We start from the raw sequence: 14,607 nt of genomic DNA, 5'->3' as shown, positions 1-14,607 counted from the left end.
GGCCGTCGCCTGGCAACCGCGGCGGCGGGGCCCGGGCGCGACGTCACAGAGCCACCGCCCCGCCGCGCCCCGCCCCGTCGCGCCCCGTCCCACCCCAGCCCTCTAGGCCTTCGGCGGAGTCTGGGTTGCGGAAGTTCGGATCCGCAGGGTTGGGCGAGTGGAGAACTGCGGGGGCTTTGCTTGTGGTGGGAGGACCGGATGGCCTGGCTGTTTAAGGTTAGCGCTGGGGGCGTTAGGAAACCTGGGGGATTTCAATGGGCTTTGGCAAAGTGGCAATTTACAGTGGGCTTTGTATATTAGAGAGCAGAAGTGGAGGAGCTTAAAATGATCTTTTGGCTTGTGGAAAGTGGGCAGGTGAGGAGGAGCCTTTGCGAATAATAGTAGCAAGCACTTGCAGTGCTTTTGTGTGTGTGCGCCAAAATGATCCCTAAGTGCATGACACATATTAATCTTTACAATCTCCCCATGAGGCAAGTACTATTATCATCTCCGTTTTTACAGGTGAGGAAACGGCACAGAGCGGTCAAGTAACTTGCCCAAGATCACAGCAAGTGATAGAGTTAGGATTTGAACCTATGTTGCGTGGTTCCAGATTCCTCACCCTTAATCTCTATAATGCTAAGACAGAGGGACAGAGTTAGCGTGGATATGCACAGAGCTCGAGATGCCTGAGGCAACAGGGAAAGAAGGAGGATATTCACCAAGCAGACAAGAAAAGCCCCATCTTTCTCTGCTACACCTCTTGTCACTTAACACTCTTTTTTTTTTTTTTTTTTTTACTTAACACTCATTTTTAAAAGTGGCCCTTGCATCATCAAGGGCCTTTTACACACTAGCGTGTTGCTAGTCTAAATCACTGAGTTAGTTCGTCCAGGGCTTCAAAGATTTCTCTAGTTGTGAGATGAAAGCCGTTCTCTCCTTAAAGCAATTTCAAGCATCAGTGAGTAAGCACGGGGGCTGGGTGTTTGGTTTATGTATGCAGAAGGCTTTTCAGAACCTGCTGTCATCCATTTGTAAAGGGCTCAGTCTGTTGGCATTTGTCAAAGTTTTGCAGGTCCTTGTTGTATTCCTGGACAGTCCTGGATGATCTGGGGGTGGCCACTTGCCCATAGGTGATTTGGGGATAAAAGGAACCTAACCACTGGCCGTCACCTGCCTTCCTGAGCCCCCTGTGGAGGGGCCACCAGACATTGGCACCTGCCTTAGGACTAGAGGGGGAGGCTGGAGTTTGAGTGCTACAGGTGCATCTTCCAGGTTTGAGTGTTGCAGGTGTGTGTCCCAGGAGAAAAAGACCCCAATGGGGTCTGTTCTGTGTGCTTAGGAGGAAAGAAGGTGTGCTTGTCTATTCCTGCTTTCATGTGGAGGACGTTATACAGAGAGGAATGAATAATAATGATCTTGATGTCAAAGAAGGGGTGTTTCTGGTAAAGCAGTGGCCAGCTGGAGATGGAAGATGAAAAATGGACTTTTAGTGTGGCAGGTTAAATGTAAGAGAGGAATTTTGTGATACTGACCAAAGTGGTCTGATGTCCGTCTGCAGAAGGTAGGTTGAAGGACAGAAGTAAGGTCTTCCTTGATCTATCAGTAACAAATACAACAGAATATAATGAAGAGAATATGACTTCACAGGAAATGATAACCACAGAATTCAGGGAAGTTGCTTTCTTCTGAGAGGCAGAGGGTGGGAGAGTGAGGAGCACATAAATAGAAATGATTGGTGGTGGTCCAGCTCTTGGTGTGGTTGGTGGTTTTTTGGGTATTCATTGTGCTTCTGAATTTATATGTTCTTTCTTATATGTTTCAGCTATTACGTAAAATTTAAGTAAACTCATCAAATGGGTCACACTATTTATATTTTCTTGTGCAATTGAAAATTGACTGTACATTTTCCCTTCATTCCCATCAAAGTCCAGATACGCTCTAATTTCTCCCATCCATATTCCCCTGCAGCTTTGCCCTGCTGCTCTACTCCCCTTTACTGCAGAGCTCATTAAAAGAGTTGTCTGTAGGGGCGCCTGGGTGGCTCAGTCAGTTAAGCGTCTGCCTTCGGCTCAGGTCGTGATCCTGGAATCCCGGGATCAAGCCCCGCCTCGGGCTCCCTGCTCTGCGGGAAGCCTGCTTCTCCCTCTCCCACTCCCCCTGCTTGTGTTCCCTCTCTCACTGTCTCTCTCTCTCTGTCAAATAAATAAATAAAATCTTAAAAAAAAAAAAAAAGAGTTGTCTGTACTTGCTGCTTCTAATTTCTCTTTCCAGTCTCTCTTGAATCTACCTGATTCATCACTCCACTGAGACTATTCTTGTCAAGATCCCAAAATGACATGATGTTAAATTGAAGGTTATCTCTTAGCCTCAACTCAACCTGTCAACAACATTTGACCCTGATGATCAGTCTCTGATCCTTGAAACTCTTTGCAGGACATCACACTCTCTTGGTTTTTCTCCTTCCTCACTGCCTCTTCCTTCTCATCTCTTTTGCTAGTTGCTGAGGACTCAATGTTTGTGCCCCCTCTCCCAATTGCATATGTTGAAGCCCTAAATCCTAATGTGTTGGGATCTGGCAGTAGGACTTTTGGGAGGTAATTAAGCTTAGATGAGGTCATGAGAGTGGGTCCCTATGATGGGTTTAGTGTCCTTTTAAGAAGAGAGGGAGATGAGCTTGCTTTCTCTGACATGTGAGGATACAGCAAGAAGGTGGCTCTCTGCAAACCTTGATAAGGGCCCTTCCAGGAACCACTCTGCCAGCACTTTGATCTTGAACTTCCAGCCTCTAGAACTGTGAGAAATTAATGTCTGTTGTTTAAGCCCCCTAATCTGTGGTATTTTGTTACAGAAGCCTGAACTCTGACTCTGGTTCTTTCTTCTCTCTGTGATACCTTAATGTCAGAGGGCCCCAGGATTTACCCTTGGACTTCTTCTTTATCCACATGTACTCCTTTTTTATCTCATCTGGTCTTATGTTTTAGATACTAAATTGATATCTCCAGCCCCAATTCTTCCCCACGCTCCACACTAGAATATCCCACTGTCTACTTGATAGCACACTGAGTGTCCAATAGGCTTCTCAAACTTAACATGTCCCAAACTATACCCTTTTTAACAAAAGATTTTATTTATTTATTTGAGGGAGAGAGCGAGCACAGAGGGTGAGGCGAAGCAGACTCCCCACTGAGCAGGGAGCTGGATGCGGGGCTCGATCCCGAGACCCAGAGATCATGACCTGAGCCAAAGGCAGATGTTTAACCAACTGAGCCACCCAGGAGCCCCTCCAAACTATACTCCTGATATCCCTTTCCAAACCCTTCCCCTTCCAACTCCTCCTCTGCTTTATTATCACTCCGTACTATATTTTTAAAATTTTGTTTTATTAATTGGTCTATATTCTCTCACTGCAGTGCATGGGTTTTTGTTTTATTCACTGTATGCTGCTGGGGCCTAGAATAAGACTACACATGTGATGAGCACTATAAATATTTGTTTGCTGAATAAAATTCTTTTCTTCTTCTCTTTCCACCTTTCTTCCTTCTCCTTCCTGCTTCTAAGAGGCCCTCCTGAGAAGTGATACATCAGTGTCCATTCAGCTTTGCTAGCTCAGTCTCTGAGGGGCTAAAGTTATATTTGGCCAAGAAAGGGACACACCTGGTGCCATGGGTAGGAATCCTTTCCAGCCTTGGGGCCACAGCTATCTCAGCTCAGAAGGTAAGTTCTACCTATCCTGTGTGGCTTATATTGTGGTTCACTTTTTCAGATCTTTTTTTTTTTTTAAAGATTTTATTTATTTATTTGACAGAGAGAGACACAGTGAGAGAGGGAACACAAGCAGGGGGAGTGGGAGAGGGAGAAGCAGGCTTCCCGCAGAGCAGGGAGCCCGATGCGGGACTCAATCCCAGGACCCTGGGATCATGACCTGAGCCGAAGGCAGTCGCTTAACCAACTGAGCCACCCAGGCGCCCACTTTTTCAGATCTTAAGTTGGCCATTTCACAGGAGGAAATGAGTTATGGCCTGCTAGGATCATGGGGAAGCTTGGTCTGGGGAACAGCAAGGGTCACACCACAGTCGGCCTGCCCAGGCCGCGCATACTTGTGGGGCTCAGCTGTGTGGTGTGGTTGTCAGTCTCCTCATGGAGCCAGTCCACCCTGTGGACATAGTCTCTCGTCATACATGCATTCATTTTCTTTTGCTACATAACAAATTACGACAAATGTAGTAGCTAAAAACAACACAAATTTATGGTCTCAGTGTCCCCAGGGCAGGACCCTCTGCTAAAGGTCTCACCAGGCTAAAATACAAGCGTTGGCTGGGGCTATGAGCTTGTATGAGGCTCGGGGGTCCTTTTTCATGCTCACTGATTGTAGGCAGAATTCTGTTTCGTGTTGTTATAGGACTGAAGTCCCGTTTTCTTTTTTGCTGTTGGCCAGGAATCACTTTCAGCTCCTACAAGCCTCCCTCTGGTCCCAGCAATGCGGTCTTTCATGGCAGTTCACAACATGGCGGTTTGCTTTCTTTCCATCTGTTTTAAAGGCTCAGCGGATCAGGTCAGGCTCGCCCAGGACAATATCCTTTTTGAGAAACCCAAAGTCAACTAATTAGGGACCTTAATTACATCTGAAAATTTACTTTTGCCACATAATCTTAGTCATGGGAATGATAATCGCATCACATCCACAGGTCCCACCCACACTCAAAGGGATGGGATTATACAAGGCATGTACACCAGGGGGCTGGAATCTTAGGGGCCATCTTAGAATTCTGCCTACCACAAAATGCATCTTTGGGAGAGGGAAAAAACAAGAAGGTACACCATCTTCAGAGAGAATGACAGAGACAGATAAGCATGGCTACCCTTTGTCGATCTGGATCCTCAGGTCTTCCTGCTACCTCTGTGTGTAACCTTTCCTTCAGGACTCTAGGGGAACAACACTTCCTATAACTGCTCACTTAATGAAGAACAAACTGTTTCTTCCACGTAAGTGAAAATGTCCACCTAATCAAAGTCTACTTCTTTCAGGATTTGAGTGATTTAAGAAGATAGAGGACTGTTAACTATGTGTGTGGGGGTGGGGCTAGACAAGGCTCCTGTTTTGTCTTGGGACTTGTGCCTTCTGTGGCAGTTTTGATTCTCCTCAGGACTGTTCCCACATTAGTGGAGGGTGATCTCTTGTGGTAGACATAGCCCTGGGGTGGATGGGCTGGTGAGAGGGACCGGCACTGGGCTGCACTGCCTTCCGCCACAGAAAACTGCCTAATTTTCCTGCCTCTGGCGCCTGCTATTTCCATCTCACATTATTCTAAATATGCACATCACCCTGTGCCCCGCCAAAAAAAAAAGAAAGAAAACTTCAGTGGTTGGCTTCTCTACCTTCCTCCCGGAGAACTTCTATCCATAGGAGGAGAGAAGCCTGTCTCTCTGTAGATGACTCAAATTCGCACCTCTAGTCCCAGCCTCCCTCCTCAACTCAGTCCCTTGTCTAAACGCCCCAGGCTTCCTTCAAACAAGTTCCCAGAAGACATCATCCTTCCCCAAGGCCAGCCTCACACATTCCTCGCTCTGCTGTAGAGGCATCATCCTCCTCGTTATCCAATCTACAAACGGAAGTCACCCGCCACCACCCCCTCTGCCCCTCCTCATGCAGCCTGCCTGCTCCCCCTACACAGCGTCTGCGGCATTGGTCCTTTCCTTGTCAGTGTCACTGAGCCACACTGAGTCTAAGCCCTTAGCGTCTCCTGTCTGCATTGTGCTTCAACAGCTGTCTCCCTTCTTGGGTCTCTTTCCTTTCCTCTCCCAGTGTCTCAACTGGGGGCAATTTTGTACCTCCCAGAAGAATTTGTCAATGTCTGAAGATAGCTTCGGTTACCACACCTGCGAGTGGGTGCCAGCATCTAGTGGGTAGAGGCCAGAGATGCTGCTAAACATCCTACAGTGCTCACAGCGGTCCCCAAACAAAGACTCATCCAGCCCAAAATGTCAATAGTGCTGAGATTGAGAAACCCTGCTTTGTGTCTCTTCCTCCAAGTTTCCTGAATGTTATAGCCTAACTCTTCTTAAGAAAATGCACTTTGTATACATTACTTCCTGGCAGAAAAAAAGTATTTCCCATTACCTATATATATGCCTGTCTTCCTCTGCCTCAGATGCCCTCCCCCTTCATTTCTATGCCAAGAACTGACCCTTTCTCTTAAAGCTTGAAGCACGGTGCCCAGCCTGTAGGCTGGGTGAGTCCATTTGTCCCTCTGGGTCCGCTCTCTGCTCTAATCTGTGCCCCAGGACTGTGTCTCCTAGCTCCCATTGCCCTCTAGTTCCTGGGTAGATTTGGCCTGTGGGAGGTATCGACAGGTGACCACAGGTTGGGTCTTTACGTCCCAGTCTCAGCCTGAGCTTCCTGTCCCTCAATGGCCTCAGTTCATGTAGAGCATCCCCTCTTCCATTGCACCAGGGACCCTTCAGGCCAACGGTGGCAATGACTTCCCACTGTTGCTCGTCCCTGCGTTCACCACTGTGATGAGCTGGCTTATGTCTGCCCACACCTCAGTTAGTATTTCCTTAGTTAAAGTCTCTCTAGTTAAATGCTTTGAGTGTGCCATCTGCTTCCTGCTGGATCCTCAGTGCCTCGGCAGTCACTTGAGGATTTGCCTTTCCCCCGGTGCCCACACCGAACTTACAGTAGGGACTGCTCCCATGCCACCCAAGGTGTACGCCCAATACTGCTGTGATCCATTTACATCTAGAATTTCCCGCGTTTCCCAAACACATCGCAAATTCCTGTGGGTGGAGGCTATTTTAACTTATCATGCACACCCTCTTGGCATAGAGCCGTGCTTGATGAACATTTGCCAAGGAAAATCATGATAAAATGTATTGAAAGATCACCTGATTTCATAGACAAAGTGTTCTTAATTTAAATTCCTTTCTTTCATACCATAGGTATTTGGGGTGATTTGAATCAACTTTTGCACAACGTTTTTAAACCAACGGAGGCCTGGGCTTTGAGACGTGAGATTGGCTGCCCGGCTGCATTGTGTGCTCACTTCCTGGTTCCTGGTGGCATTCTGTGTATTTGTGGCTGCTGAATAAGGGACTCGGAGTAAAACTGGGGGTTTCTGTACTGGCTTCCTCCCTTGAAACCAAGATTCTCTCCCTTCAGAACTCAGCTGTTCTATTGCTGGTCTGCAGGGACCCAATGTTCTACTTGCTGCCGGAGTCTAAGACTTGGTGCTGCGTTGTGCCCAAACCTGTGCTTCATAAATGCCATTTTGTCCCATAATTCACCTCGAGTTTTTATTTAAATATTTAATGATGCACAAATTGGTGTAAGTGCCTTCTCAGGGAATCTTGGGAAAGTACAGGGATGTAATCAAATGGTTTGCAAATTGTACTTATTTATTTATAGCTCTAATTTGAAAAGAAGGACCAGAGTTATTAAAGAGGATATTCGCATTTCACAGACACCTTATCCTAAGGAATGAGGGGTAATCATTCTCAAGAAGAGGGGGAAATGCCAGCTCATTTCTTAGAGTTATTGCTTCTTATCCTTCCTGTGTTGTAATGGTTGTTTGTGTGGGCAATTAAAAAAGCTATTTCTTCTGCTGTCTGCTAAATATGTCTTCACCTGCCTAATTCTGCTGTGGGGTCTCAGTCTGACCTAATGGTTAGTTATTTTCATGCCAAAAATCCACACCCAAGTTCTTCTTCTTCTTCTTTTTTTTTTTTTTTTTGTACCAAAAAGATGAAGAAGATGAATAGAGAGGAGTGGTAGGCATTCTGGTCCACAATCCACCTTGATTTCATGGAAAGGCTTGGGAAATATAAGGCTGATATGGGCTGCACAGGGCTACGTTATGATTTTCATGGGCCTTAGGCAGTTTTGCCTTCATGGGCAAAAAATATGAAAGCTTATGTTTTACAACTGTGTTGATGGAATGACAAATACATTATCTATTAAAACACTTTTGTGGGCCTCTAAAAGTATTGTGGTCCCTAGGTACCATGTCTCTTACACCTAATGAATGTTAGCCCTGTAAATGGACAATGGGAAAAGAAGGTAGCTTGACTCCCTTTTTTCAAGATCTAAAGATACCTGGATTCCAATCTGTTCTCAACAGTGCCTAAATTGGGAGCTTTTGACCACAAATAAGGTGAATGAATGATCTTCTTTTGACAGGCGTGGAGTCTTTGGAGCAGTGCTGGGCAGTGGATCATGAAGCTCGGCCACCTCCCAGAAATGGGCTGCTTCTCTCTTCGTCTTGTCTAAGGGTGATGTCACCTTCTATATAGGTTACAGATGGTGTTATAGTCTCTACTGTGGGAGGGTCCAGAGTGGCTGTTCCATTTCACAGATGGGGAGCCTAAGGCATGATAAGATGAGCCTGGGTGTCTTCTTCACTGCAGCTGATTCAGATTCTAATGCCTTACTGCTTTCTTGGCAGCAGAAAGAGGAAACACTTAAAATAATTTTTTCTGACTATAAAAGTCATACTGGTTTATTATGAAATTCGGAAAATAAAAGAAATTGAGAGAAGTTTAAAAAAAAAAACAAAACTCTTTTAATCCTACCTCCTAGAACCAACCACTGCCCACTGCCCCAAGAAGTTGTATAAATGGGTGAACCAAACCCCAGTGGGACAGGACTACTCAAGTTCCCAGGAGCCAACCCAGCAGTGCTGGTCACTGCTGCCAATTCTGCCTGATGTCACCCTCCACTGTAAAATGCCTAGATTTTACTGCACCCTCCACCCCCCCAAGGCTTATAAATCACAGTGTTAACTAAAGGAGGTAGATTACAAAACCTACATACAATATGACCTCAGTGATAGAGAACCATGCATAAAAAATTGAGGCAGTCAATAGATAATTATGTCCACAGTGGTACTAGCCTACAGAAGCTCATATATGGGTGAGGGACAGCTTTCTGGGGGGATGGTAGCTTTTCAGCACCACACAAACCCTCTCTCACAGGCAATTTCCTGTGCATGGGAAATTTCCTATGCAATTTCCAGGCAGCTGCCTACGAATAACCTGGGTGCTGTTTCTACCCCTAGAAGAGCTCACTAGGGGCGGCAAAGCCTCCATGCATAAACCCGCGACCTTTGGAGGTAGCTGTCCTCCCTCATCTCCCTTTCCCTGTGCCCACCCATGAAGCAGCATTTTCGGCAGGCTCCTATTTGTATTCCAAGGCTGGCAATGGGTTTTCCTAGCTATCCTCTGGGGAACATGATTCTATTCTCTACATAAAAGCAAGGATACAATTAAAGCTACGCATCAGAGAGCAATCAAAGGAAGTAACAACTCCACATTACTATGAAGAGGACGCCACTGAATGAGGACAGTTTCTGCAGCAGCAAATGCAGGAGATGCAGCTCCTGGTGCCTCTGCAGACCCTCAGAAGCAAAGCCTTGCCAGCAGGTAGGAATCTGACTCATCCCGGAGAGATGGCATCTGCAGACAAAATATTTTGTCTTCCTCAGTGGCCTGGTCCGATGTCTTATAAGGTTTCCCTTGGTTCTAACCTAAACCCTACCTGCTGAGCTTTCATCCCGTATCTGTTTTCCTTGATGAAGACAGGCAGCATGGGCCTGTGTATCCCCATCTGACAACCTTCTAAAGCTTGATGGTGGATTTCCTCTGAAGTGTCTCCATCAAGCCCAGAATATTAGAATACCATGTTAAGAAACTAAGTTGAAATGGCGTATCCGATAATTTAATTAAAATTTTTTGTTTGAGCACCTACTATGTGTCAAGCAGGAAAGAACTAAGCAGGGAGACACAGACTGAACCAGAGATCATCAGCCTGTGCTGCCTCACGTGCTGTGTTCAGAGCATCCCCTTTAGGTTCTTAAAGTGAGCTTTGAAGGCAGATAGACTTGGGTAGAATCCACTTACTCTTTCTAGGGCAAGCGTGCTCACCTACCTGAGTCTCAGTTTTGTTACCTACGCATGGGGATGAAAATCCTATTTCAGAGGTTGTAGAATAAATGAAATAATCCAAGCAAAGCACAATTCCTAATAGTGGAATGTAAATGTAAATGTCGCTCCTTCCTTCAGGTTTTATAACGATTTGGTGATGGGGACACCAGAGGCATTGGGTGTAATAAGAAATTGGTTTTTGTTTTAAAAATGTGAATTTTTATATGTATTGTTGACTTTGTGGATCAGCTATAATTCTCTATTGGCTTCCCACAAACTCAGTTATGACCTGTTCTTAGTATGCCAACATTCATTCACCTAACGAATATTTCTTAAGGATCTTTTATGACATAATCAATGTATGTTAGGGGAATAACACCCACCTTTAATAGAAGCTTGCTCTAGACATAATCAGGAAGGGAAATCTGCCAGGAAGAAAATCCTATATGGAAGGAATTTCCAGGACAGCGGAAGATGGACTCAGAGAAGCATAGCTGCCCTCAGAGACATTTCTCAAATGCTGGCAGAAAAACTCCTAACCAGTGCCTGACTGCAGAAGAATCCTGGGAGCCTGGACTTGTCTCTTATTCTTGAATTGCATTTATTCTGGGAACCAAGCAGAGTGCTGTGTCAATCTGCTAAGAGGGAGGCAGAGTTATAAATAGGATATGTGCTGGAAATAGGAAATAAGAAGAAAGATGGCATTTGGGGCTTTCACGGCTCGTCCCCCCACCTTAAGCGGAGGGAGAAAAGCCATCCAGTTTGGGTGGGGGCAAGAAATTCAGGAGCCATCGTTCCAAGAAAAGGGGAAGGAGAGAGGAAGTGGGAAGTATGACGGTGGTGAAAAACGGAGCTGTGGGAGGAACTGAGTGAGATGCCAATGGACGGGTAGGAAGGTAAGCCAGCCCCCCAGGCAGATGAGATGACATCAAAGAGGAAAAACTCAGTGTCAGGACAAAGAGTGAAGATTTTACTCAGCCAGACAGAAACCTGAAATAGCAAGATAGGAATCATGCATGGGAGAGGGATTCGGTAGGAGAAATACTAAAAGGTTTAAGCCATGAAACTGGAATTAGGTGGCAAGGCAAATAGGACTGTAGCAAAGAAGACCAGGCCTGGTCAGTAGCATTCCCAGGTAGCTCCATTTACCCTCTTCCCCAGCACTGAAGCTAGATATCTGCAAAGGCATTAGTGAATCCATAATCAGGGTGGGGAAATCTACTAAGGGTAGCTATGGTTGAGGGAGGCTGTAGTGGAAAAAAGTCTTGAAATTGGAGATAATTCTAGTCCCAGCATTGCTATCAACTAGACATATGACCTCAAACTATTTACCTGACCTCTGTGGGCTGGGTTTGAATATAGACTCTGTTATGAACTGTCCATTTGAGATTGAATGATTTTCTTCCCTTATCTAGACTTCCTTTTCTTTTTCCATACAGTGATATATGTAGACTGGGTCTAAAAAGCTGCTGCTAGGTGTAAAATTCGACACCTTAATACTTGGATGAATGCTTAGGGTGAGAGAGAATAGTAACCCCTAATTTAATCTGTTCTACAATAGGGAACAGCTCTCCTAGAGAACGTCCAGCTTAGATGCTAGATGAATGGGATTGCCTTAAGTCCTGTTCTAGCCAGAGTATGCTCCCTTTCAGTATTGCAGAGTCATGCCTTTTACCAGCTTTCTATCACACAGGTGCCAAGTTTGGATCTGTGCTGTTTGCATCAGGGAGCTCCAGCAGTGTTAGCCCATACCGGAGAGTTTTTAGGAACTACCCAACCAAGATAAGGTAGGAAGGAGGCCTATAGATAACATGAAATGGAGGGTCCTCAAAGAGGCATTGAGGGAAACAGTATAAAATCACTCTGCCAGAAGGATGAGATATACCTAGTTATCTTGCAAATAGAAGGTAGGAAACCATAGGTATGGTTCTGCCTCATTTCCCCAAATGATCTCTTTCGGAGACTGAAACAAGGACTGGGGAAGTCGTAAGTCAGAGTACACTCAAATACATTAATGATCAGAGGTGTACTATGAAGGAATTTTGCCTAAACTCATTAATCAAGGACAGCCATATGGTATATATAGGAACTTACCTCCTTTTACTTTACAATTACATGATCAATTCACTTCAGGCCATGATGTGTCCTCCCATTGGTCCATGCATTTTACTAAGGTTTCACCAGCCCTGTAAGATTCTCTAAGTTACCTGTAGAGATTCTGTTGCTTCTACTCTGCCCTCCTGCCCATGTCACCCCTTCACTCCCCAAAGGAGCTAGTATATAAAACTGAATCCCCATTAGAGAGATAAGGTGGAATCTTATCAGCCTTTTTTTAGCTTGTCTGGTAGGAGAATCCTCAACGAATTCAAACCTTACAAATTTTCAACAATAGGTATGAATCTGGGTACTGGGTCACTCAGTCACTGCCTGGGCGTGGGGAGTGTAAGCCTTGGATGTTGGCCCAGGAGTCCTGGCGACTCATTATTATATTAAGGATTGTAACATGTGCCCCCCTCCCCCATCGGGATGAATGTGAGTCTTGGTCAGAAACCATCCTTGTGGGAAACTATTACCAGAAGGCAGAGTGTCCCCTCTGCTACAGGTGTTCGGTCATAGTGACAAAGTGTGGTGCTGTGGTTGACTTATTGATTACCATTACCTCTTAGGAGGCAAGCCTTCATCAGGATGCATTGGTGGCAGGGTCAGACTGAATATCACTTAAGAGTAGAGCTTTATTCGAGGTAAGGACTGTTCCTCCACCTGCAGTATCACCTGGGAGCTTGTCTGAAAAGCAGAGGCTCAGGCCCCATGCCAGGCCTACTGGATCGAAATTGCATGTGACAAGATCCCCACGTGATTTGTAGGCCCATGAAAGTTTAAGAAGCCCTGGGTTAGGGTGCTCCTTTACAGAGAATATAAATGTCTCTTCTAGAGGGTTACTATAGGCCAGTCATTTAATGTAATGAGGACAGCTTAATCAGATTGTTTCTCATTTATTCCTTAGCTAAAATAAGCCAGGGTGAGAACTTTGTTGGAAAGAGAAGGAAAAATTACCAAACTCCCAATCTCTGACCCATACTGTAACCTCAGCTCTCACCACAGAGATCTGGCACATAGTAGGACTCAAGAGATTCTTTGTTATTTGGCTGAATAACCAAGTCACAATAAGAAAGAATATGTGGTTTTGTGGTTTCGCTCTTTGCCCTATGTAAAGGTGTGGTAGGCAGAATAATGGATCTCAAAATGTCAATGTCCTAATCCCTGGAACCTATGAATCTATTACCTTATGTGGCAAAGGGAAATTAATCAGCTGATTTTCAGATAGGAAGATTATCCTGGATTATCCAGGTAAGCCCGATGTAATTACAGTGGTTCTGAAAAGTGGAAGAGGGAGGCAGAAGAGGAGGTCAGAATCAGGGAAGGAATGTGAGAAGAACCAGACTTGCCTTTGCTGGCTTTGAAGCCAGAGAAAGGGAGCCCTGAGTCAAGGAATGTGGGGCATCTCTAGAAGCAGGAAAAGGGAAGGAAGCAGATTCTCCCCTAGAGCCTCCAGAAAGCCCTTCCTACACTTTGCTTCTGTGCCCAGTGACATCTGTGTTGGACTTCCTACCAACACAGAACTATCTGACACTGAAGTTATACTGTTTTAAGCCACTAAATTTGTGGCACTTTGTTGCAACATCAATAGGAAAGTAATATACTACACCAGTAGTATAGTTAGTTTGTTCATTTTGAATATGGAAACAAACACAGAAACAGCATGTGTGTTTGTGTGTGCATGTATGTGTGTGTACATGTGTATGTGTGTGCGTGTGTGTGTATCTGTGTGTGTGTGTGTGTACGTGTGTATGTGGGTACTGATCATCTGTTATATCTATCTTTTTTCTTTTTTATATCTTCTGGAATTCAGGTGCACATGCTTGCATTAATCCCGTTCTCAGTTCACAGAATATCATCATCTATCCATGGAAGGACTCTCGTATTTTGTTTTTTTTTAAGGAAAATATGTTTATTTTCTTGTTTTTTCCCTTCGTCCACCATTCCCAATCCCACTGCCCTCCTCCTATAGGCATCCATTCCAATTTATTTAATATAGTCTTTCCAATCCATTTGACAGATGTTTATTTAGCTATATGAGCACCCTTACAAAAATACACAAGGCTGTTTTATGTGGGTGTGTAATATATAAATGGAATCATGTTATAAATCTCAATCTGTTTTTACTTTTTCCTCTCAACTCTGTTCTTGAGATCAATCCAGTTTGCTGTGTGGAAATCTAGTTCGTTATCCTGGTGTATTCATATACCACGTTTTACTGGTACGTTCCTTAGAGATGGACACCTAGGTTACCCCCGACGGTGTGGCAGTGAACTTCCTTAAATACATCTCTTTGTGTTCCCATGAAGAACTTCCCCAGGGGTATCCCCAGGGGTCAGCTTGCTGGATTTTAAGGTCTTCGATTGCCCTTCAGAATGGCTATGCCAGAGTGAATGAGGGGCTTGTTTCCCCACCTCCTTGCCGACGGTTGGCAATATCTAACCCCCAGAGCAAATATAGCTGGGGCAACAAGCAGATGTGAAAGGAAGGATGGATGACTTAGTGGAGATCATGCTGTGGATGCACAATGGGCAGGGATAAATTAGAAAATAATTTTTTGAAGAAGAGAGTATTATAAGAAGTGACAGTTGCAGTGGGGAAAGGGAAAGC

General features: G+C 45.0%; 1 long non-coding RNA gene across 2 annotated transcripts; it reads left to right on the top strand.

The window, feature by feature from the left end:
- Nucleotides 1-91: 91 nt before the first annotated feature.
- On the top strand, nt 92-7,733 carry LOC145723780 (uncharacterized). 2 transcript variants are annotated; one of them, XR_014149046.1, is made up of 4 exons: nt 92-216; nt 3,541-3,696; nt 4,418-4,534; nt 6,922-7,733. It is a non-coding gene; the product is annotated as an uncharacterized LOC145723780 (long non-coding RNA). The 2 variants fall into 2 exon arrangements; XR_014149047.1 differs by lacking the exon at nt 92-216 and adding an exon at nt 764-1,543.
- Nucleotides 7,734-14,607: the final 6,874 nt, after the last annotated feature.

This window comes from Leptonychotes weddellii, chromosome 1 (genome assembly GCF_054177405.1).
Source record: "Leptonychotes weddellii isolate Sample4059 chromosome 1, ASM5417740v2, whole genome shotgun sequence".
Lineage (NCBI taxonomy): Eukaryota > Metazoa > Chordata > Mammalia > Carnivora > Phocidae > Leptonychotes > Leptonychotes weddellii.
This window is presented reverse-complemented; position numbering and strand designations above follow the sequence as displayed.